Consider the following 25,964-nt stretch of genomic DNA (forward strand, 5'->3'; position numbering starts at 1 on the left):
GCTGAAAGCCACGCACCTAGAGCCCGTGCTCAGCAACAAGAGAAGCCACCGCAATGAGAAGCCCGCACACCGCAACCAAGAGCAGCCCCCGCTCACCGCAACTAGAGAAAGCCCGCGCACAGCAACGAAGACCCAACGCGGCCAAAAATAAAATAAATTAAACAAATTAAAAAAAAAAAACAATGAAAGAGAGTACGTGAAAATATTTTAAAGAAAAAAGAATAATTTTAACATATGAAAACTAATGATGATTGATCATGTTCATCAATGAGATTTGGTACTATTTTAGCATATTAGGAGAATTTGTCCTACAAAGGTATATTTTTCAGCAACAAATTAGTTTCCTCACACATTACAGGGATATTTTTATATATACATGCACACACACAGATATTTGCCTGAAGAGATAGATGCCTTTAGAGCATTACATCCATATAATACGTTACTCCACTGTGTGTACATGTGTCCACACATGCATGCCTCTGGGTGGGTAGGTACGTATTCATTCCAAGGCTAACAGGTGGAAATATCCATAAAACCAAGACTTCTCTGAAACCTTTAGTTTGTTTCCACCAAAAGAGAAGGTAATCTAACATTTCTTAAATGCCTGATATGTAACCAATACTCTAAGTGCTTTATACTTCATTTTTTATATATCATTCTTCCTTTAGTTATTACATAAACCCTACGAGTTGGTAATAGCATTTCCATTTTATAGGTAAGGAAACTTGGGAGGCTTAAGGAATCAACCCAAGGTCACAGCGCTAGGAAGTGGCACATTAGGGACCTCACTGGAGGATCTCTGATACTGTGCTTCCAAATCTACTGCCTGGAGTGATTCTCTCAACAATCTTATCACTGTCAAAATGTCAACCACCACTGTACTAGACCTGGCATTTTCTTTTTTTCTTTTCTTTTAAAGAAAGATCCCTTTATTCCAAGGAAAGCTTAACCAGAAGCCCAACATTTTGGAAGAGCAGAAAAGCAGAACACATCCAAGCTCTTCTTGCTGGAAAGGCAGGGAACTAGAGGATGGTTCTTACTCTTGCATGTCTTCCCTCTTCCTGTGTCTGGGCAACATGGTTCTCCTCCTGCCCTGGGCAGCTCTGCAGAAGTCTTAGGGCTCTGAGAAGCAAAGGTCAAGATACTTCATTGGACTACCACTGGGGGAAAATTCTCCATGGATGCCTTGCATTTTGCACATCTTAGGAGCACAGGCAGCGGTGGCCCTTGTTCCTGATGGTCTTTTCAAGGCCTTTTGTCTAGCAAACAACCTTGGGAGGTAGAGATAACGTCTCCCTCCAGAGCAATGGGCAGGTGTGTGCTTACTATCAATGACAAGAGATTCAGAGTCTCTCAGCTCAGGATTCACACCCGGGAGGCAATTCTCCGGCCCGCACAACATCTACCTGGGGTCCTCTGTGTTGTCCTGGGGGAACCTGGGAGGCAAGGAGAACGAACGTGAACCTGAAGCTCATGCCACTTGCAGTGCCATGAGTAATACAGTCCTTTGTCTCTGACCCAGGAGCCTCCTGTCTTCTGCCGGCATCCAAGAAACAGTGGCAGGCTAAGTTGCTGGTGTGCAAGTGGGATAAAGTCTCAGACACTTCACAGTTCTTGACAACCACCATTTTATAACTTAGTCAACACACACTTATAGAGTACTTACTCTGTATCAGGTGCTATTCTAAGTGGTAGACGAACAGTAACTCACTTAATCTTTATAACAACCTTAGAGTATAGGTACTATGATTATTATTTGCATTTTATTTCCATTTTACAGGGGAGGTAAGTGTAATCACACACGATTGAGTAGTTGGATCATTTCCATAAAATGATAAGGACTTGCTGTGCATATTTACAAGCATTAAATGATCTTCCTTATTAAATGAAAAAACATGCATTGAAACCTCAGACCAGTGCAACCGTTCTCCTCTTGTTGGTCTTGAACATAGAGCCCCAGTCTTCAATAAGGGTGATAGAGAACCACTACACTGTGCAGAAATATTAAAATCATTTTATCAATGATGCATCTTGACATTTGGCAATCTGAGAGGAAAAGTGGAAACTATTTCCTTAAAGACTTTCCAGGATCTTGAGTATTTCAAGTGGAAGCTCTTACTTCCTTGGAAAATGGTCACAATTCCAACAAACTGAGTACTAACGACGTAAGCATTCTCCCCAAATTAGACCCTCGATAGCAAGCTTTCAACACTCTGGAGGTTATCTTTACTTTATAAAGCTCAGCCTCTCGACATTCACTGGCTAGAGAGTAGAAGAGAAAGTGATCAACAGGCCTAGAAATCCAGACTCTCACATGAATGTATGCTGTGAACCAGCCCCACTTCCATTCATATAAAATCTTTAGGATTAGCTACATTACTACAGGAGTCCCTTTTGGATTATTTCGAACCTACTTGGGGAAAGGCAACAAGCTGTATCTCTTTGGTGAATGATTAGAAAGGTAGGTAGACTGGAAAATGAATGTCAAGAACAATCTGAAATGGAAGATGTAAACAGACATTGCACAAGAAATGCAAATGGCCCTTAATATACGCAAAGTTGCTCAACATCACTCACAAGAGAAATGTACACAGTGATACCTCTTTTCATGTATCAAGTAGACAAAGATGTACACAGTGGACGATGCCCTGTCTTGGGGAGGCTCTGAGGAAGCACTCACACACCCTGGGTAGGCAAATTTAGTTATTCATCAAAATGAGAAACTGCAATACACCCTTTGACCCAGCAATCTCGCTCCTGGGGATTTACAATTCAGACACACATCCTCCACACAAACTGGCGAATGCACAAGGCTTTTCTATGTTCATTGTTTTAATGGCAAAAGATTGGACCCAACCAATGTGACCAGTAGGGAAAGGATCAAGTAAATTATGGTATATTGTCACTACGGAATGCTATGCAGTTGTTAATTAAAAAAAAAAAAAGACAGAGGGAAGCTCTTTGTGCACTGTTATGAAAAGATCTCCAGGAAAAACTGTAATGTGAAAAAAAAATAGGTTGCAAATAGGGTATACGGAACGCCACTATTTATGTAAGATGAGGGAAATATATTTGTATCTGCCTATGACAATCAGAAAAAATTGCTGGGAGTCTGCCATCAACACCTAGAAATAAATATCATCATAGGAGCCACAGAGTGTATTTCACCACTTCGGGGAGCTTAGAAGTGACAGTGTTTGTATACCAATTAGGGATTCCAGAAATCTTCTGAAGAAGTTTTTCTTCAAGATGCTAGTATTCAAATTAGCATAAGGATCAGACATGGAAAACAATCCTCTGAGTTGACTGTTTCAATCAACTTTTGAAGCCCCCTGGGATCACAGTTAGGGCTTGTGTCTATCCCAATTACTTTCATGCTGTTTCTTTAAATGATCCACAGCTAATCAGCAATTTACCTGGTTAAAATTCAGTTTGGGAGTGCTTTGAAGGGGACGCTCCCTTCTTAGGTTTTCTGCCTGCAGACACAGGATTTGCAAAGGAGCTAACAACAAAGGGATTTAATCAGAAAACAAGAGCAAACGGTCGATTTTTGAAGAGGAAACACGAATACATATTCGTGTGGGCTCTTGCCTGATTACATTTGTTACTAAGGAATGCCAAAACGTGTGCACCAAAAACTGTTCAAGGTCTTTTGGTAGCAAATTATACTTGTAAATTTGATGTCAGATGATCGCTGGAAGAACTCACACTCTTTGAAGATTTGAATTCATAAACGTATGAAAGAATTAAACGTTTTTTTCCTCTAGTGATAGAAAGTATTAAACGGCAGGGAAAAAAATGTGCTTGAAATCAACTGAGGAAATAATTCATTTTGAAAATTATTCAATAAAAATGTTAAATAGGAAAAATATGTTGGGCCCGTTTTGACTGGATGAATAAACCAGAAATATGCAATGGACAAACTTCAGGATGATGGGCTGAGAAGTATCCCATCAACCTCCCCGTCTTATTTAATTTTTTTGTTATTCAACTATGCCACAGTAATCTGTTCCATCCCCATAAGACAAAGAAAGGAACACTACTTCAGATCAGCAGAAAACTGGCCAGCCTCTTGGAGCCTTCAAGAGGACAGTGGCTCCCAATCAAGGAGAAATGAATGTCTTTGAAGACTGCATCTTAGATTGTTTTGTTAATACATAAAATCCTCTCTCTTTAGCATGCAGAAGACTCATTTCAAAAGGAAAAGGCAAGTCCATGAGGATTAGTTTGGCTTCCTGGAGGTCAGAACTAAATACACAAAATGAATAAAATGACGCTGAAATAAACAAGAATGTGAAATTGCTCATCCACAGGAATGATGTAACGAATCCTGACATAATTTCCAAGCAGAAAAGCAAAACTAGGTCAAAGCACGTTGGCCTAACATAATAAGCATTTTTGCTCCCAGAATTTTACCATGTAGGTTGTGTCTGCAGGCATTAATGTCTTCTGTTATCAATGTTCGGGGCTGTCACAAACTATTCATATCTTATCACTCTTTGTTAGCTAAACCAAAACAATGTAGTTTACATGTGAACTATTCAATTCTGACAGCTGAAATGTTAGAAAGGGGAAATGTTAAAAATATTCAGAAAGTGTCTCCTCCAGGCTAAGAAGCATTAAGCAATAAATATTCATTATTTAATAGTCTCCTATCATGTTTTTCTCTACGCAGAAAGCCATACCTCTCTCAACCAATTATTACGACTTTGTTTCCTTCTTTCACTCACAGCCATATGAAAAGGGCAGCCGTATCAATATCTCCTTAGAAATCCACTTTGAACACTGATCAAGGAAAAAAACCGTGTCACTCACTGGATAGCCAATTTTTCTATTCTGCTTTCCCCACAGGTTGACTGAAATAACTCACACTTTCTTCTCCCTTCTATTTGTTCCATTTCACTTTTCTGCACTATCTCCACCAAGCCCAGCTGATTAATTCGTAGAAAAAAGGGCTCATCTCACTCCTTAAACTTTCTTCTGTGTAAATATAATCCTCCTAGTTTTTACTCAACAAAGTAGCACAAAATCAAGTATAAGACTATTTGGTTTTTTTGGATAGTATTTTCTCCTAAAAGTGATACAGTCTTTCCTGATTCTTGATTCATTCTAAACCATCAACCTATTTGAAAACTGTGCTGGGATTTATTACCACATTAAATTAGTATGTGACCTCAAAACATCCAAATTATACCTTACTAGAAGGCATGCAGTACAGTCAAAAGAGAATAAGATAAGGAATCTAGAAGACGACCCAGGTTCTAAATGTAAACTTTGCTCCCTGATGGAAGGTAAAGCATTCCCCTGTGCTAACATTTTCAACCCACAAACGCTAAACTTTTAACCAGAACTTTCTGTCTGAATTCCTAATGCATCTCCTATAGGAGACTTGATCCTGTGTAGATTTCTAATACTTGGTGATGCCTTCCATTTATATTTCGCTTTGTCTGGCCATCCATCTAGTTACTGGTAACTCAGCAGGGCACTCAACGAATTCCAGTTGTCCACAGACAGCTCCTTTGCTCTTAATTGCTTAGGGAAGATCACTTCAAAATACATGCAGCTGAAGCCACACTTCACAACTGGACATATAACAAATAACATAGTCTACCTCATGGACCCTTTGAAAATGTGTTAGTCCTGTTGTCTCCATAAACCACTCAATGTCTCAGAAATTTCTATTTCATCATTTTAACCGTAACTCTCAGAGGGTCTGTCACACCCAGAAGCAGTGAAAATGCTTTGTCCGGCATATGACTTGATTTTCACTGCAGAAAATGTGGCCGCCATCTGCATGGGGCAGAGCGTAAGACTTCAGTGTCCTTCCAGAAACAGACCCTCAGCTGCTGAGTGACCTTGGGCACGCCACTCACCTGGCAAAATAAACCCACTGCACACGGACCAAAGGCTAAAACATCAGGTTGGGCTCAGGGAGAACAGGCAGCAGATTCCACCTTTGTTTTTAGGCTTTGAGTTGTTGGACAGCGTGTCCCATTTCTTAACCATTTCTGTAGTCCCATCAAGGAGCGTATAAGACAAGCTGCCTACCGAGCTCTGGGTTGTGGCCTCACCCCGAACACAACCGAGAGGATGAGATAGCTAAGCAACCGCAATCTAATTTTTCTCTAATGTCAATCTACTCAGTCCTTGCTCTTTCCCCAACCTTTCTAATGCCCTTTCTTCCTCATACCCCTCTATCTTAAAGAGCATTTTCCATTCTCTTTCCTGCCAAAATTCATCCAGCATGCACCTGAAAAATATTTGATTCTTCTTTAATTTTATTTTTTATTTATTTTTCATTGCAGTACAGTTGATTTACAATGTTGTTAGTTTCAGCTGTACAGCAAAGCGATTCAGTTATACGTATACATATATCTCTATTTTTTTCAGATTCTTTTCCCTTACAGGTTATTACAAAATATTGAGTATAGTTTCCTGTGCTATACAGTAGGATCTTGTTGGTTATCTATTTTATATATACTAGTGTGTATATGTTAATCCCAAGCTCCTAATTTATTCCTCTCCCCCGCTTCCCCTTTGGTAACTGTAAGTTTGTTTTCTATGTCTGTGGGTCTGTTTTGTATATAATTTCATTTGTATCATTTTTTTTAGATTCCACATATAAGTGGTATCACATGATATTTGTCTTTGTCTGGCTGACTTCACTTAGTATGATAATCTCTAGGTCCATCAATGTTGCTGCAAATGGCAAAAAATATTTATTGATTCTTATTGGGTGTCAAGGCACTGTGCTTGGACTTGAGGTTTTCAAGGTAATTAAGACGTAACTCTTGTTCTTGAGTAACTCAGTCCCGAGACAGGCAGACAAATGAGTAACTGGAAATATATACACCATTTAGGATACTTCTGTGGATAACAGGAAGTTCCAGCTATATCCCTTCCATTTATTGTGATCCAAACAGACAGCGCTCAGCGCACAAAGACTGTACTTACAAACAACCCAAACCCGCAAATGCCATCAACTCCCCTCACTTGGTCCCCTGTGGTTCCCTGGCTCTCATTCACAAAGACCCCAGGGAGTCCAGAAGTTCGGTCAGGATGCTGAGAAAAGAACAAGTGAAGAAGTTCGACCCACTGACAGACACACCAGCAAGTCCTGTCTGCCAAAGGCACAACCCTGCCCACAAATATTGTCCCTGAAAGGGCATTCGTGATTTCTGCAGCTCCAGGCTCTACTGGCTGCTATTTCCCCAATTAAAGGTTCATCCTGAGGGTTAAAGGGCTGAGTCATGAGTTTTAGCCCATTCATATTGCTTCTCTCCCAACGAGTTGAGACTATTGTCTAGAAGAAACAGGAGTGTGGTTTGGAGGTGGGAGAGGGGAGGGTGGGAAGATGGGAAATTATGGGAACTCAATTCACTGTGTATTAGGATAGGCCTGGGAGAGACATCCCAGTGGGACCCAGAAGATACTAGAAGGGTGGAGAAAGGTGAAAACTAGTGCAAACTTTTCCTATTTCAAATATTTGCAAGACTGGCCTGTTACCAAGAGTCTGGCAACCCCTTCTCCTTCTATGTTCCGTCCTGTATAACATGGAAGCATGTCCTCAAAATGCAGAACTTCATCTGACATTAATCAGATTGGTTATTTTTTAAAATAGTGCTTTAGTCTCCATCATTGCACCATTTCTCCCTGGAAAATGTTCTGGGTTTCAAACAACAAACTCTTAGTGCATAAGCATTCCTAGATTGGGGACTGCCTATGAGTTATTTTTTTCTATTGAGAAAAATTAATTGACTATTTACTAATTATGGTAAATTTATTTAAACTAGGAATTCATAAATTCCTACAAATGGATATGTGGGTAAAAATTAACTAAATTTCACAATTACAAATCATTTCTCAAGTCTCAGTTCAGGAAAGTTTTGGCTACCATCAATTTATTAAGCAGATTCTTATCCATATAAATATAACTGCAGGGACTGTATCAAAATCATGTTTGCAGCCCCAAAGTGGCCTGCTGTATAATAATCATTTAGAGTAGTTTTATTGAATTAACTAAGGAATATACTCATTCTGTAAGCAGTCAGTAAATGTCCTTGAATTATATAAGAAATGAAGGAGAGCCTTTGTATTATTTCTCCTTTTTGGCTATTTCATCATAAATATTTGACTGTATATAAAAATCTACTACTAATGATCAGCACCTCCTTTTTTTTTTTGGTTGCCCTTTTTACTTAGAATTCTCTTTTATAGCACAAAGCACGTAAGCTCTTAGAGTTTTGTTTTGCTTTAAAGGAAAGTCCCTTCTAAGCATTTTTTTTCAGTGCCTCAATTTTCTCACCTCCTTAACACCACGTGACCTCCTGTAGGCCATTAACTATCCTGCTCTGTGTCAATGGACTATCTTCCTCTGGCAGGAAAAAAGATCTTGTGGATCTGGAAGAGTCCCTAATATTTTGTCCTTTCATTTAAAGGAATTTCTAGAACCTGCCAGTTCATAAAACTAGGCAAACAATCTTCTACAACAGAACCCCTGAGATGAGTTTCATGTGAAATAAAAGGAGTTAATAATGAGCCAGAAAGCATCGTGTTGATAAACTGTCCCATATCTTAATGGAGATTAGATTCCTGTTTGACCTGGCTTTGGAGCCCTTTCTTTAATCTCAGTGTATTTGATATTCTCTTCCTTGAATGAACTCCGTTTCACTGTGGCTTTGGTCACAAGATTAAAGAATCACTAACTAATTGTTCCAAATAAGCAGAGCAATTCTCTCTGATTCTGATCCCGGCTCCCAGGCAGAGGCGTCCACCGCCTGGCCTTCCATCATAGACACTTCAAGCCTGACCTCTGCAGGTGGATAACTGAAATGCACACTGCCCAATCAGAGCTGGGTATTTCTTTTTAAAATCCCACCAAGTTCTGGAAACACAAACATTCATATGTGCAACAGGGAAACTGATATAATATGTTGGACTTTCCTTTTGTTTTATAAGTTGCTACTTTTTGAAAGTAGCAACCTCTTGATTGAAAAGCATTTAAATTACATCTGCAACATACCCTGGTCGTGGTTAGCTATTAATTCTTTTTGCCTATTGAGAAAAATCCAAATGCTTTGGATGAACTATGATCCTCAAATCATGCAGGCTTAAAAGTGCCCTGATCAGCCCCACCTTTTTCTAATCAAACAAATTACTCTTTGTCCAGTGACCAAATCCCCCTCTGTCACCAATGCACAGCCCAGGTTGCCATAGCTACCTTGGATGTCTATTTACTACACGGGATCAAAGCCAGGAGACATAAACATACACACGTAGCCTTAAAACTTGCTGGAATGTCTGAGGATAACATGCAACTACCAATTAAAGGATTTGCTCGCGGCCTACGAGGTCCCTAGCCAAGCAAACTATGAGTACAGGTCATAAGGAATGGCAAGGAAAAGCCAACTCGAAAAAACTATTTCAACACGACCAATAAAGATCTTTAATCTGACAGTAAGTCACGATTATAACATTCCCTGCCAAGGAGAGATAGGAGGGAAGAAATGAAAATTCTAATGTGTGTTGAAGATACTGGACCTCCAAACCATGTGCAAAAACTTAAACCCTGTGCAATATGCAGCAGCTTCCCAGCAGCCATCCATTTTACATTTGGTAGTGTACATACGTCAGTGCTACTCTCATGTCGTCCCGGCTTCCCCTTCCCCCGCTGTGTCCTCAAGTCTTCCCTTCCCCCGCTGTGGCCTCAAGTCCGTTCTCTACATCTGCGTCTTTATTCCTGCCCTGCCACGAGGTTCATCAGTACCGGTTTTTTTAGATTCCATATATGTGCGTTAGCATACGGTATTTGTTTTTCTCTTTCTGACATCAGCTCGATGCTTTGCGATGACCTAGAGGGGTGGGATAGGGAGGGTGGGAGGGAGGCTCAAGAGGGAGGGGATATGGGGATATATGTATACATATAACTGATTCACTTTGTTGTACAGCAGAAACTAACACTATATCGTACAGCAATTATACTCCAATAAAGATATAAAAAATAAAACAAAACCAAACCAAAAAAACGTAAAACCCTGCAAGGTCTGCTGAAAGGAACATGTCTCAGATACAGACTTTAAATTCCGGTTAGTTTCAGTATCTTTCTAGTTGGTGTCATAAAAGCTGCCTCATCTCAGTGTTGGGACAAATGAGAACAGAAATGCCTTTTACACTTTTACACGCTTGACTTTCAAATGAAGGAAAACATAGAACATACTTGGGACACCATATGCTGGTTACAGAATAAGAAAAGGGAAGCTGTAAGAGAGTTCCCTTTTAATCCCTAGACTCACTGTCGATTCTGAGCCCGTACAAGTAGCCTGTCTTTCTGGGTGGGTAGTATTCATCTCAGACTTGTACCTAATTTGCTGTGTATCTCTATACTTCAACTTTCTCTGTCTTCACCTCACCAGTTGTTCAATGAGGATCAAAATGCCACCTCATTCTCTCCTGGGGATGTGGCAGAGAATAAATAGATCGTGTTCGTAAAGGACTTTCTAATCCTCAAAGGAAAGATGAATACAAAGACGTTCATTATTAAACCAGATGTCCTTGGGCATTTTAATTCCAATCTGAAGAATGCAAAACGGGCTAAATCCAACTGAGTCACAGCTTCCTCGTAACAGCAACATCCTAGCCTTGTAAGAATTTAGCAGCTGCTTAAAGCGTTGGCTAACCGCCTTATTCTTTCCCTTCATGCTATAAGGCGACTGCAAGGATTTGTTTCAGTCCATCAGAAATAGAGTGAGTACCCTCTTCTCTTGGAGTGTTTTTTTAAATCATCAGGGTATTAAAAACACAAACTGTATCTGGGAGGCAATTTTGTCTGAAGAACCTGATTTTTTTTTTTTTTTCCGGTGTGAGAAAGAATGATTTGTTCTTATTTGTAGGGACAATGGGTGGCGTGCTATTTGAGGATATTTGCAGTTGTGGGAATGCCACAGGCAAACCTGTTGTTTTTGGCTGGGCTGCTAGAACAGGTGGCCATGCCTTTCCTTTTGCCTGGGAACACAGCAAATTCCTTCTCAAGGAAGTTTCAGAAGTTTCCCATTTATGATCAGAGGGCAGAGAAAGGTTGGCACACGCTTTAAAATTACTTCCTGATAAAGGCAAATAGGGTTCACCCTTTTCTTTTGGCCTAACTCAGCGTGACCTTAGGAACCCTCAAAGAATACTATCCCTCTGCACCATTCTTTTGCCTCAACCTAGCAGAAGGCAAAACCTCTCTGAATCTCATCGCCAGTCAGGCAGCTTTCTCATTCTGCTGGCCACTTCTGGCTACCCGCTGTGGCTAGTCAGGGGCGGGGGTCTCTCGGCTGCCACGCCATTGTTCAGCATTTGTGCAGCCCTAGGGACGGATCACTCCTCAGCGAAGAGATTGGATTTCACTGCTGAGCTGATGACACATGGACCTGTTTGATAGTTAACCCTGCAAATCCAGCTGGGGCTGCCGGGCTGAGATGACAAATTGGCTGGTGGGTGCAATTCACCCCACCTGGACGCAAGTTTTCCCCCAAGAGAAACTCAAATCAAGTTAGGATTAATCCAAGTCAATAACTCCACCATCTCCTCCCCCTCCACATTCTTGTTCTGGCTGTTGCGGAACAACGTGTCAGATTCCTGAAACGCTGGACTGCCCAGATTCTTTGGATGGGCCAAGACTCTTCCCCCCCCTCCTTTTTTTCCCCCGTCTCCCATCCCACCCCTAGCCCACCCTCTTTTCAAGGACTGCACAGGCCAAAAACTTATTGGACATACAGAGTTGTGGGATGAAAAGCTGCTGGGAGTTCCCTGGTGGCGCAGGGGTTAAGAATCCGCCTGCTAATCCAAGGAACACGGGTTCGAGCCCTGGTCCAGGAGGATCCCACAAGCCGCGGAGCAACTAAGCCTGTGCGCCACAACTACGGAGGCTGCGCTCTAGAGCCCACGAGCCACAACTACTGAGCCCACGTGCCACAACTACTGAAGCCCACGCGCCTAGAGCCCGTGCTCCGCAACGAGAAGCCACCGCAGTGAGAAGCCCGCGCACCGCAATGAAGAGTAGCCCCCCGCTCTCTGCAACTAGAGAAAGCCTGCGCGCAGCAACGAAGACCCAACGCAGCCAAAAATAAATAAGTAAATAAATAAATAAATTTATATTAAAAAAACAAAAGAAAAGCTGCCCATTCATTAAATGACTAAGGAGTTACTCCATGTGTACCCCTAAAACTTCACTACCGGGCTGAATTCCAATTCACATGAATGCCAGAAGGAGCCAGGCATGGGAAAAATCATGCCAAGCTCGGGACAGCACGCCTCTGGCATCAGGCACAGGGAGTGCCTCCATTCCAGAGGAATCGTGTGGGAACAGAGATTCTGAAAAGTGAGCTCAGACACCACCGAGAGGACAGGTGGCTCCGCGCTGGATCAAATGACTTCTTTGTTCCAGCCAAGGACCTTTGTCAAAAACGTTTTGCGTTCCTCTTTCTCCTTTTGCTAAATCCTTTGCATTTAGGCTTCTCGCTTCTCTTCCCCATCCCAGCGGATTGCTCGTAAAAAGAATGGGGTCAGACCGTGAGTTTGCAGAACTTGAAACTGATCAGCGGCCCAGCCTCCATCCAGCAAGGCAAGAGCAATTCACTGGAAACACACACGGCACTTGCCGGTCTAAGCGTGCTTTTCTGCGCTCACTGCCACTTGCCAAGCACACTTGCTTAGCGAGCAGGTGAGGGGGCAAGAAGGTGAGCGTACGGTGAGGGCTCTGCTTCACCTCCCCAGGCTGCAGAAAACGGACAGAAAGTTCTAACCCCCTGGCCCCAGCCCCTAAACGGAAAGTTTGCTTCCTATGCAAATCACTTCCCCCAAATCGCACAGGGTGGCCAGCACCCAACCCACTTAGAAGAAAAAAGTGCAGAGCTTGTCTGGTGGTAATACGGATGCTAACTTTTCCCACCCACATTTACTAAGAGCTGGCAAGAGCAATATCGCTCCTCTTGGGATTCTCTGCCCTTGCCAGCCTACTAGCATGTTTTTCCAGTCTTTCAGCCCTTTATATGAGTACTGATCTTGATACTGAAATATTGACATAAGATTCTTCTATAACTTTGGTTGAGTTATAAATCACACCCTTTTCTTGGCTTGGTACACTCACTTCTTTCTTTTCTTACTGGCAAAGCTATAAACCTCGGCCTGGGCTGATAAGGAATTTTATCACCATGCCCCGCAGCCACAGAAGAAGCTGCTGGTTTAGAAGTCTTTTCAGAGACTCATGGAAGTCATCCCCGAGCCGTTTCTCAGCTCACTACTTTCAGGGCTGTCTTCTCGCGTCCAGAAGCAATAACAGTTTCAAAACTGCTAGAACATAAAAACAAATCTGCATTTTTCTGGAAGGGCTGTCTGTGCTCATTTCGGGCTGGTTCCGCCTTCTCAGCCATAAACACAGTAAGTGCTCAGGATGGGAAACCAAAATGAGATATGAGGCCCCGTGTAATTCTTTTTCAGGATATTCAGTTGTCTTTATTCTCACCCGAAGCATAGGAGAGAGGCTCAGAGCTCGAGATAGATCCTGAACAATAACTTCCAGCCGCTGCAAACTGGAATTGATTTACATATTCTAAGAACCGCTCTTAAACCCTTTACAATGACTGCCTGACATCACCAATTCCCATGGAGAGAGGTGGGGGGAACCTCAGGAAATCTGCTTCTTGGGTTCCTTTAGGAAAATGCAGCCCCGTCTTTCCGCCAAATGGAAGGAACTGGCCAGGCATCTGCTCATCCGGAGTCGCATCCCAGGGGTCCCAAGCGGCGCCCTCCCTCTCCACCCGCCCGTGCAGCCCCCGGAGCTCACCTGCCTCATGTTTAGACTTCCATCACCCATCCGGCAGGGAGCGAGCCGCCTCGAAGCCCACGCAGCCGTCTTCCAGGGGGAAACACCAAAGCCAACAGAAGCCCGCAAGACAAAAGCAACTCAGCGAGATCCCCCGGCAGCTGAGAGCACGTTTTCTTCCTCTTTTTCTTTGATCTGTTGCTACACGCACTCAGCCCAAGACAACGTCAAGTTTCTCAAGCTTTGCTTCCTAGCCTATGAAAAGTCGGGCGCAGGGAAGCGAGGACCGCCTGGCTCTTATTTCAAATCGGGTCTCAGAGACGTCGTAGGTGGCTGGCTGGGGCCCCGGAGGAGTCTCGCCAATCAGGAGGAGGGGGTGGGCCCTGGGAGCCGGAGGGGCTGTCTCCGCGAGGATTCGAGAGCTTTCAGGATTGCAAGGGCTGGAAGCAGCTGGTAACAGCCTCCGAGCTGAGCTCCCGAAGTAAAAGATGCGTTCTATTCTTATCTCACAGCTCTGGGTCTGCTCAAAGCTTAACTAGCTTAAGGCCTGGCCTTTTAAGAGCTCCCTAAAAGCACGCAAGCATTTGGAAGGGGCAGAATGATTTCAGCCAGAAAAGGGCACACTCAGGGATCAGACGGATTTTGAAAAGGGTTATCTTGCACCAAACACTGGGGAGGAAACCAAATTGTTACTCAGAACACCTGAACTTAAACCAGCACTCGGGGAGGAGGGTGCTACCCACCTCATTTCCACACAGATGAACTGTATAGCCATCCAAGAAACGCAAATCTTAACGGGAACGTGCACACAAATCTGCTGAAGCACGGCAAATGAACAAGAATCTTCATCTAGTGAGGGCCCGAGGCACAATTTTAAATAAAATTGTTATTAGAAAAACAGGCACTGATGTTTGGTTAAGAAGAAAAACATTTTAAAGAAGTGTGTCTACCTTTCACTAAGGTTCACCTGACCTACAAGGTTGATCTGGTGAACTTATTAAAAGGGACGATCTGGACATCCTCTACAGCTGGATGGGAGGAGAGCTAGCTGGCTTCTTAGCAAACTTAAACCCACATTTAAAAAGCATTTCCACGGCTTCCCTGGTGGCGCAGTGGTTAAGAATCCGCCTGCCAATGCAGGGGACACGGGTTCGAGCCCTGGTCCGGGAAGATCCCACAAGCCGTGGAGCAATTAAGCCCCTGAGCCACAACTACTGAGCCTGCGCTCTAGAGCCCGTGCGCCACAACTGCTAAAGCCCACCCGCCTAGAGCCCGTGCTCTGCAACAAGCGAAGCCACCGCAATGAGAAGCCCACGCACCGCAACGAAGAGTAGCCCCCGCTCACCCCAACTAGAGAAAACCCGCGTGCAGCAATGAAGACCCAACGCAGCCAAAAAAAACAAAAAAGCATTTCCAAAGTTTGCTTTCTTAGTTTCCTATAAACAGTAACTCTTTTCAACTCTTAACCAATATGATCTCAGTGGGAACCTGCCTTTTGGATGGCAAAAAAGTGCAAGCCGAGCAAAGACTACTTTGTGTAGCACCAGTGATATAGTTTCTTCCCAAAGAAGTGGCCAATATTTTGTGAGAATAATTCAAGAAAGAAAAAATTTTGGTATCAGAGAGGGGAAAAAAAACCACCTTAGCAAATAATGAACGGGCAGCTTCAGGTGTGTCATCTGTATGGGTTCAATAGATGTCAGCTGTGCCCAGTTCTGTGAAAACTTGGCAGCCCAGTATCTGGACCTGGAGGTCTGTAACCCCGTTCCAGCCGCCCCCCTCTCCCCCGCTACCTTAGCAAGTTAAGGGACCACCTAGTGACACAAGCTGACTTCAGTCCTCCTCTTGTATTTACTACAGAGCCCTTGATTATGACCTAGACCAGGCTTTCTCAACCTCAGCACCACTGACATTTGGGGTGAGATCATTCTCTGTGGTGGGCACTGTACTGTGGGGTGTTCAGCTGCATGCCTGGCCTCAGCCCAGCAGATGCCAGGAGCCCTTCCACAGTCATGACAGTCCATAATGTCTCCAGACGTCACCAAGGGCAAAATCATACCCAATTGAGAACCACTGATGTACCCGCCTTGGAAATATTGGTTCTCAAACTTAACTGTGCAAAGAAACCTCTGAGGACATTGTGAAAAATACCAATCCCTGGACCTCTTACTCCAAGGGAATCTGATAAGTAGGTCTGAGGAGGAGCCTGGGAATCTGCATTTTATCCCAGTGCCAAAGGACACTGATTCACTTCAAGAAATACTGTTACCTATTCCTGCCCTAGGTACGCCCTCAGCCCCAGGACACAGGAAACTACCCAGGGCTGCTGCCATTAAATATCACTGGAGTTAAATCCCAAGGCATATCTATTTATCACCTTCAACAGAAGCTTCTCACGACTGCATTTGCCTTCAGCTGTCATCACCTCCAAGGCAAATATGAGCTGGGATTTCCTCCTGCAATCTCTGTGCCCTGTCAAAGTTTCATCCATCTTTCTTCTCCTTTGGCCCGTTGCCACCCCATCCTACAAGGTCAAAATGTCACCACTCTTTTGTGGCTTCCCCAAACGCCCCAAGACAAAGTAATCCCTTCTCTCCTCTCTACATTTTATAGACACTGAGCGATGTGCTGGTAAATGTTTCACAACCAGCTCTCAAAAAAAAAAAAAAAAGCCAAGATTTGTTGTAGCCTTTGCCAATTTCCATAGTGTTAACAGTCCCTTGTTTCCCGCAGTAAGGACCCTAAACACAGAGGTGGGAAGAGCTGTGTTGAGCCAGGAGATGGTAAGCACCAGCTTGAGCAAACCGTGATACATCTCTGCTGTTTCACATCTAAGTTGCACCGTAACCTTCTATTCTTCAATTTGTCTCTCCTAGCAAACTATAAAACTCTCGAGAGCAAGAATGGTATCCTATTCATCTCTGTAACCCAGCCACCTTCATCGTACCCACGCGCCCACAGCACAGGAGGTAGTCAACAAACGTGTGTGGAAAGAGAACGAAATGCTTCCCTGAGAAAGGGACACCAATGTGACTGCGGCCAATGCCGCGTTACGGAAGAGAAAAGAATCTCTTGGGAAACTAAACTATTAAAGTTACATGTTTACCATAATTTAATATCTATTCTGTACTTATGACAACAATAAGCATAATGCCATCTTTATCCTAACACTCCCACATCCAAGGTCAGAGTGCAAGAGAAGAGACCAGCCTCCTAAAACAGAACCTCACCTTCATGGACGTATTTGTGAGACAGTCTATCTTCTACGTTTTCATATGAAGGCATCACACACTTCTGCATCTACATAATAGACATCTTATCAGCTATAGATGACAAGATCTCTAGGAGGAATACATATATGATAATCTCTGGGAGGTGCATGAAAGGGAAGTTCCACTGGTAAGAGATACAGGGATGGATTGATGGTTCTCTCTCCCATCTTCTCATTATGCATAAGGACAGGAATGCCTACGGTGGGGTTATTAACAAACACTACTTATGAGTATCTACTCATATCTACTACATATGACTATGAGCCAAGCATTTTGCCAGGCACTTTACAAATATGCACCATTTCATCTGCACCAAAATACCAAAACATAGACGTCACCACTATCAGGCTAAGTATGAACACACAGGATCGTTGAGGCAAAGAACCCAAGGTCTTATAGTTATCAATTGCTGTACTAGGAATTAAACTTGTGTGTTTGGGATGAGAATTACTCTCCTTTTTGTTGTAAAATATGCTGTCTCCAGAAATGATTCCTAAAACTCTTAAGAAGGGGCTTCCCTGGTGGCACAGTGGTTAAGAATCCGCCTGCCAATGCAGGGGACACGGGTTCGAGCCCTGGTCTGGGAAGATCCCACATGCCGTGGAGCAACTAAGCCTGTGCACCACAACTACTGAGCCTGTGTGCCAAGAGCCCGTGCTCCGCAAAAAGACAAGCCAGCGCAATAAGAAGCCCGCGCACAGCAACAAAAGAGTAGCCCCCGCTTGCCACAACTGGAGAAAGCCCATGCACAGCAACGAAGACCCAACACAGCCAAAAATAAATAAATTTATTTTTTAAAAAACTCTTAAGAAAAGGAAACAATGTAAATAAATGAAGTCTACTTTTTCATTTACAAATAACCATAGTTTTTCAACATTTCTAATTCAATAAACGGCCCTTTAGGGGGTTGTCCATTAAGTGAGGATTAGATCCACTTATTGGAAACAGCGTAAGCAAGTAAACTGAAGCAAGTAAAGAAACGTGCTTCACCAAAGGTTTGGATGTTCTGTTCCCTGGTCTGTGATTAACAGCATTTGCAAATGTCAGCTGAAGGGATGTGGTAGTCTTGGCAAATCTTTCTTAAGACAGCAGCCGGGGTGATAATCCTGTGTAGTTAAGTGCAGGTTTGGTTATAAACAGACCTCCACAGCAAACATAACATGGGTTCCTGGGCCAGTGGTCTTGGACAGGCCCTACTGGACACGGATGGACACTGGGACGACACCTGAGAGGGCAATTAGCAGTACTTGTGCTACCTCTTTCAGTGTTCTGTTAGGTCAAAGCATATGGGATTATGTGTACATAAAAAATGGTTGACTGTTAGTAACTTCCTATAGTTTACTGAAATATGTATCAGGACACATCATCAAAAGTCAATGAAAACCAAGCTGAAGTTGCCTACTCAGCCACCTGGAAAATGCCTGCTGCAAGGGCACAGTCTTGAAGGGCTATGAAAAGACTTTTTATTCTCCCTCGGAAGTTCCAGAAATCCAGTTGTTTTATACTTATGGCAGCCATGGAAAATTTGAGGTGATTAGTGAAGGTGATTTAAGTGGACAATGACATGAGTCCCTACTTAGGAAAAAAAAAAAAGAAAAGAAAGAAAATCCCACCTATAGTTCTTATAGGATGTCATAAAAAAGAAACAAGTTTCTACTCACTGAGTACGAGTACTCATTCAGTTAGTTTCTTTCAGTTGGTTAACCAAAGCAATGTGGCATACTACAAGCATGGGTTGCAAATACGATTTGGAGTCCATTTTTTTTTTTTTTTTAATTTTATAGCTACTTTATTTATTTATTTATTTATTTTTGGCTGTGTTGGGTCTTCAGTTCGTGCGAGGGCTTTCTCTGGTTACGGCAAGTGGGGGCCACTCTTCATCGCGGTGCGGGGACCGCTCTTCATCGCGGTGCGCGGACCTTTCACTATCGCGGCCCCTCCCGTTGCGGGGCACAGGCTCCAGACGCGCAGGCTCAGTAGCTGTGGCTCACGGGCCCAGCTGCTCCGTGGCATGTGGGATCTTCCCAGACCAGGGCTCGAACCCGTGTCCCCTGCATTAGCAGGCAGATTCTCAACCACTGCGCCACCAGGGAAGCCCTGGAGTCCATTTTTGATGTTAATGTGGCCACAAAACTGGCTGATAGATGTCAGGTAAACCAAATGACATCTCTAAGCCCAAGGTTTTTCAGGGGACAGTTGGGCAAATTAGGGACTGAATATTCGTGTCCCTCCCCAAATTCGTATGTTGAAATCCTAACCCCCAATATGATGGTATTAGAAGGTGGTATTTTTGGGAGGTGATCAGGTCATGAGGGTGGAGCCCCCATGCATGGGATTAGTGCCCTTGTAAAAGAGACCCCCAGAGAGCTCTCCTGCCCCCTTCTGCTACCTGAGGACACAGAAAGAGGATGGCCGTCTGCAGCAGGAAGTAGGCTTTCACCACACCCAGAATCTGTCAGAACCCTGATCTTGGAACCCCTGGCCTCTAGAACTGTGAGAAATATATTTCTGTTGTTTATAAGCCACCCAGTCTATGGTACTTTGTTACAGCAGCTCAAATGGACTAAGACAAATGAAATCATATACGGGGAAGTTTTTTGCAACTATTGCTTACTGTATTAATTTGGATGACAGACTCTGGAAAGAAGGGATGAAATCTGTGGATACAGAAACAGAACAAATAGACACACCAAGAGGAAACTTTTAGGAGAATATATCCTAAAGGGTAGACTTTCAGACAGGACAGGGCTGACTAGTCATCAGGGCTCAATTTTAAATAAATTGAGCTTGGCATTTCATTACATGAAAATTAAGGAGTTAAAACAATCATGTTATCTTAAATTTTAACTATAACTTACCATTTAATAATTCTATGCTTTTAGAGGTAAAATATTTTGACATTGTTTAGTTTTTCTTGATTAACTGTGGCAATCCTTCGTTATTTTCCTCTTAATGATCTGATAAAGGTTTATGCGTGAATTTAGCAATGGCTTTTGTGTAATCTCCCCACTGTCAAAAATCCTCTACACTCCCAACTGAACCTTGTGCTTCATGTCAACTTAATAATATCTTACTTCTCAAGAGTAATTCTTCAATTTCTGAATCATCTACTTTTTTTTTACTATAATCTTACATTTAAATTTATAAGAGAAAAATTATTATAATAATTTATCTTTTACTTGTCTTATTAACCCCTTTTCTAGATTCTGAGGTCATTGAGGCCTTTATCAGTCTGGGTTCTCTAGAGAATCAGAACCAATGGCATATTTAACATATATATTGAAATGTATTACAAGGACTTGACTTATGTGATTATGAGTACTGGTACATCTGACATCCATAGGGCAGGTGGATAGGAGCTCATTCTATAGTTATCAGGCAAAATTTCTTCTTCCTCAGGGAAACCTCAGTTTTGCTCTTCAGCTGAATGGACGAACCCACCAATACTATCAAAGATAATCTCCTTTACTTAAAGTCAACCGATTATAGATGTTAACCGCATCTACAGAATACCTTCACAGCAACACCTAGATTAGAGTTTGATTGAATAACTGTACTATAGCCTAGCCAAGGGACTGTTGTATGTCCCTTCTAACAACTAGCACAGAGGATATGATCAATCAGTCAATAAAAAATGTTCACTGAATTGTTGTGAATAAGAGTAATAATAATAACTTAAAAACCTCCACTAGTAGAAGGTTCTCTTCTTTCTAAATAATGAAACTTTGCTAATAGATTTATTATACACTTATCAACTGCAACACTAGAAGGTAGGAGCTAGAAAGTTTTGAGATAAAATATGATCTCTAACTGATAATTGTATACCAAGTCATACGATTTATCGAATACCAGGATAAAATGCAATTATTTTCATACAAAGACTCAACATTTTTGCATCCCATGTATTCTTTCATTGGAATCCACTCAAAGATGTGTTTTAGCAAAAGGAGGGAATTAACCAAGAAAGATAAGACAATGGGACTCAGAAAACAGAGAAACCAACACAAAGACAATAAAGTCCAAGAGGATAGATGCAGCAGTCTTAGAAAGGCCCGAGGCTAAACTGTACCAGGAGGATGGAGGATTCCTGGAGGTAGGTCACCAGGGAACAAAATAATACTGATAGATCACATTTGAGAATGAACAGATATACATAAATATAAGCAAAAGGTGAGGCCATTATTAACTCCAGGAAAAACAAAAGAATGCCCAAAAAAGGAAGCATAGCATAGCACACTACTGTGGCAGAGACTACGGGTGTTTATTTGGGGGCAGAAATGTGTTCAGCTGAAGAACATTTCCCAGCCTCCCTTGCAGGTATGGGTGGTCATGTGAAACTATTATGACCTATGGAATTTTAATAGAAGCTGCTGTGTAAGGCTTCTGGGAAAGCCCTTTAAAGGAGACACAGACTGTATGCCCTTTGCCCTTCCCAGACTTCCTCACCAGGAATACGATTGCAATGCCTGATGCAGTAGGACAATTCTGTCGCCATGAGGATGCAATACATGGTAAACCGGGAAAACAGGAAAGGTAGAAGGATTTCTTAGATTGCTGATGACATCTTGGAGTCTCCTAATGAGCCCTTAACTTCATGTTTTGTGAGAAAAATAAACTGCTAATTTGTTTGAGCTAATGTTTTGGAATTTGTGTTACTAGATGAACACAATTCCTAAGCGAAATGTTCATATTAAGAGGAAGTGGGGTGGGGATGTGTAAGAGAGGTAATTCCTTTTTGATATATGTAGGATATTAAAGATAATGTCTAAAGTTCATAAACCAAGGAATAGTAGTAAAAGCATATTATGGAAAATCTGAAAGTATATACCAGAGGAAATTTTACAAGTTGAAAGTGATTACTCCTAGAATGGAGTGGGATGGGGTAGGAATAGCTATTTTTCATTACATGTCTTTAGTATATCTGTACTTTGAACATGTATTACTTTGATAAAAATTAAACTAATTAAAAAGAAACAAAAAGATATTCTCTGGTTATTAACTCAATTTCCTGTCCTCAAATTCACTTCCTGTAAACTAGCAATATTTTATAATTATCTAGCCCATAGTTGACCAAAGAGTCAGAGTGAAGCTTTAGAGAAGTTAGACGCCTGATGGCCCATTCTGAACCCCAAGTGCAATGTCACCACCTCATGCGCATATGATCTGATTGGCATTTCTTCTCTCTCCCACCACAGATTTAACGTACTCAGAGTTTATGACTGATTTGCCATGTGTAGCGAGTAACACATATATGAGTCCTGATCCAAACTGTTTTCAACAAACCTTCTTCTAGATCTCCAGGAATGAAGATTCTACAACCCAGATGTCTTAATAATTCATTAGACTAATCAAAAACCCCATTTTCTTCTTACTCCTAATTGGCATCATTCTTGATTTAAATCCTTTTTTTAGGGGGGGGGGTGCTTAAGTATGGCTAGGAATAGCTGGTTACTGTTCTTCATATTATTACCATTTTACTCTTTATCCTTATTCTTTTATCGCTCTGACTTTCCTTATATATGAAAATGATTTCTTACTTTTATCATATACGAAAAGGATTAGTCTCTCAAGCCTTTAACATTTTAATGCCCGAAGCTGATTTTTAAATTAGACCTAAAGATTAAAAAGAATTAACTTTTGTGAATCAGATCTCAGTTTGTATATGTTAGAAACAAGCAAATCAGGCTGGTTCATTGATAATTACATGGACAGAAGGTGAACAGCAATTTTAATCAAAAGAAGCTTTGAACAGGACTTGAGCTCCTTGCTTGTAAAAAGACAATTCTTTATCCTTTAGATTCGCACTTCTCAGACGCACAGAATGATCGCTGAAATTGCTGTATTTTTTGCTGAGTGATGAAAACCCTCTCCCACTTCACATGTAATATCAATACTTGCTTTAAGATGGCTTTAAGATGGTAAAGATAAAAACTACTTAAGGATCATGGTTTACATGTCTCTTTCCTTTGCTAGACACAGATCAGGGGTATGTTTTACTCTTTTTTTAAGAGCCAAGGAAATAATATTTGCCCTTATTTCCTTATGACTAGACAGCTCACCATGAGCTTTTCCTCTGCTGGAAACCACTTATGAAAAGTCACACGTACTGAGGTAGGCTTTCCTATACTAGTCCCCTGATGCAAGCTAAACATATTGAGTTGTGGTAAGGAAACAAAAGCAGACGGTGAACACCAGTGCCTTAGCTTTCTCCATATTTATTAAAGAGTTCTAAATGTCTGAGAAACTGCATTCAAACGAGGATTCATTGTACTTCTCCTTTAACTTACTAATTTACAAAAGGAAGGACTTAATATTGCCTATTTTATAAATAGTGTCGCTATTTAAAATCATCTTAATGGGAGTGATTCAGATAACATCATACAATGAACAAGATAACTATACTCTTATTCGTAGCATTATCTATGTTGTATCAAAAAGACCTACTGAGGGGCTTCCCTGGTGGCGCCGTGGTGAAGAATCCGCCTGCCGATGCAGGGGACACGGGTTCGAGCCCTGGTCCGGGAAGATCCCACATGCCGCAGAGCACCTAAGCCCGTGCGCCACAACTACTGAGCCTGCGCTCTAGAGCCCGCGAGCCACAACTACTGAAGCCCGCACGCCTAGAGCCCGTGCTCCGCAACAAGAGAAGCCACTGCAATGAGAGGCCCGCGCACCGCAACGAAGAGTGGCCCCCGCTCGCCGCAACTAGAGAAAGCCCGTGCGCAGCAACGAACACCCGACGCAGCCAAAAATAAATAAAATAAAAATAAGTAAATTAAAAAAAAAAAGAAAGACCTACTGATATTTCTCCGAAACTATATCTATGTGGGGAAAAGATCATTCTGTTACGGTCATCTTTAGAAACCAACCAACTGGTGATACTTATCTTCGACTGGGCAAACTAATCTAACTCAATTAAAGGAACTTGAAACGAGCTGATACACCACACACTAAGAGGTCTTAGTTAAACCCTAAATTAAAAAGTAGATACCTGCACTAGAGAGACATGCTATTTCATACAATAAAACCCACCAGGAGGTATTTATGCTGAGTAAAAAGGGAGGAAACGAAAGAATCCCGCATCTTTCATGGACCAGTGAGGCATCAGGTCCTCTTGAAGATACAGCCAGTTTATGGTTTGTATATGGGAAATTGGAACACATCTCTCTGACGCCAAAACCGGTGCTCTTTCCAGCACGATGCTGACACCTAGTCCAGATTCACCTCCCAAAGCATCTCACACTGCGCCTTCGAGATAAGCTAGGAGTTTACCATCACATTTGAAAACAAACTGAAGCACTTTCATGATTTGTATTTACCTTGAATGGTTCTCTAAATTTAGACTGTGTTCGCCTGGTCATTTGTAGTTAGGGGGGATAAAATATATATGTCTATTGATAGGAGATTCCTCATGGAAAAAAATGTCGCTGTTTGTGTCATGAAGGGCAAGATGTGGATTTTAGGGCTATTTCTTTAGGACTGTGAATGAGGTTTCCCTTCTCCATTCAAAATTCTCCAATGGATTTCCCGATGGAATACATTCCTGTGATTCATTTCCACAGTTAGGAATGCAGTCCATGAAGTGTTTTTTTTTTTCCCCCTCACTCAAAGCTAATTTGTACATTAATGCTTTAACCATTGATTTCATTAGCAACACATAGTATCTGTAGATCTCTGTGAATTGACTTTCATCACCCTCAGGGCATCCAAAGATCTCAAGTGTAAAGACAGGCGCCTCCTATAAGAAAAAGTTAAAGCAGAAACTAACACACCATTGTAAAGCAATTATACTCCAATAAAGATGTTAAAAAAAAAAAAAAGAAAAAGAGGCTGAGGGCTTGCACGCATTAACCTTGTGCTAACAAAACATGCACTGGTACGCCTTCCTTATGCTCGAGCGGCCAATCAACTCATCCAACAAGCATTTACTGAGTGCCTACTATGTACCAGGCGGTGGAGGGGCAGGCAAACAGGTGCAGACAGGCTGAAGGCTGCCCTCATAAGCATGCCTGTCGGTGAAGGGAGACAGAGATCAGTCAACAAAATAAATGTAAAGTGGGTCTGATGGTGATAGAGGTAAGGGGGCAGGGAGAACTGGTGGGGTTGGGAAGTTGATATTGTATAGGGTGATATTTGAGCAAAGTTCTAAGGAAGTGAGAGGAAGCAAGACTTTCAGCTTTGACGATGGATGGGGCAGTCATCCAGGCAGAGGGAACAGCGGCTGCAGAAGCTCTGAGGTCAGGGCAAAGTCAAGGCAAGGAGCCTATGGTGGTTGCAGTGAGTAAGGGTGACAGCAGTAGGAGCTGGGGTCTCAGGAATGTGTCTGAATGTATATGTGTGTGTGTGTGTGTGTGTGTGTGTGTGTGTGTGTGTGTGTGTGTTGGGGGGCAGTGTCTGTAGGTCATGTCGGATCTAGCAGATCACGGGAAGAGCTCTGGGTTTCCCGTGGAGCAAGACGGGGAGGCGTGGAGGATTTGGAGAGGAGGAGTGACAATAGCCAATTGACATGTTAGAGCTCAGTGTGACTGCTGGGAGGACAGCAGCCTGTTAGGCAGAAGGAAAGTCGCTGACGAGGCTCTTGTGGTCACCCAGGTAAGAGATGGTGGTGGAAGGTACGACAGTGGAGGTGGGGAGACCTGGCTAGATTTTGGATGGTGATTGTGAAGATAGAGCCAGTGTGACTTGCAGACAGAGTGAATGTATCAGACAAACAGAGGAGACTAGGATGACTTCCAAGTTCTCTGCTGGAACTGCTGGAAAAATGAAGTCCCCATCGACTGAGATGGGAACGCAGTCAGGGGAGCTGTTGGAAGGAGGGGCCACCTCCCTGCCTCAGTCTCCTGTGGGAGGGGGAGTCTGGAGGCAGTGGAAGATGGTCCAGAAAG

At 42.5% G+C, this 25,964-nt stretch overlaps 1 protein-coding gene across 3 annotated transcripts in view; it reads right to left on the minus strand.

Moving 5' to 3' along the window:
• The window catches only part of MID1 (midline 1), a 381,356-nt gene that overhangs the window by 163,324 nt on the left and 192,068 nt on the right, over nucleotides 1-25,964 (minus strand). The window contains exon 1 of one of the 3 annotated variants that reach the window (XM_057538394.1): nucleotides 13,829-14,224. The exons of 1 other annotated variant lie outside the window; for it this stretch is intronic. The gene's annotated coding sequence lies outside the window, so the exon portion shown is untranslated. Of the gene's footprint in view, nucleotides 1-13,828; nucleotides 14,225-25,964 lie in introns of those variants that run through there. One more of the 3 variants, XM_057538392.1, reaches the window with a different exon arrangement.

This window comes from Balaenoptera acutorostrata, chromosome X (assembly GCF_949987535.1).
Source record: "Balaenoptera acutorostrata chromosome X, mBalAcu1.1, whole genome shotgun sequence".
NCBI classification, from domain to species: Eukaryota; Metazoa; Chordata; class Mammalia; order Artiodactyla; family Balaenopteridae; genus Balaenoptera; species Balaenoptera acutorostrata.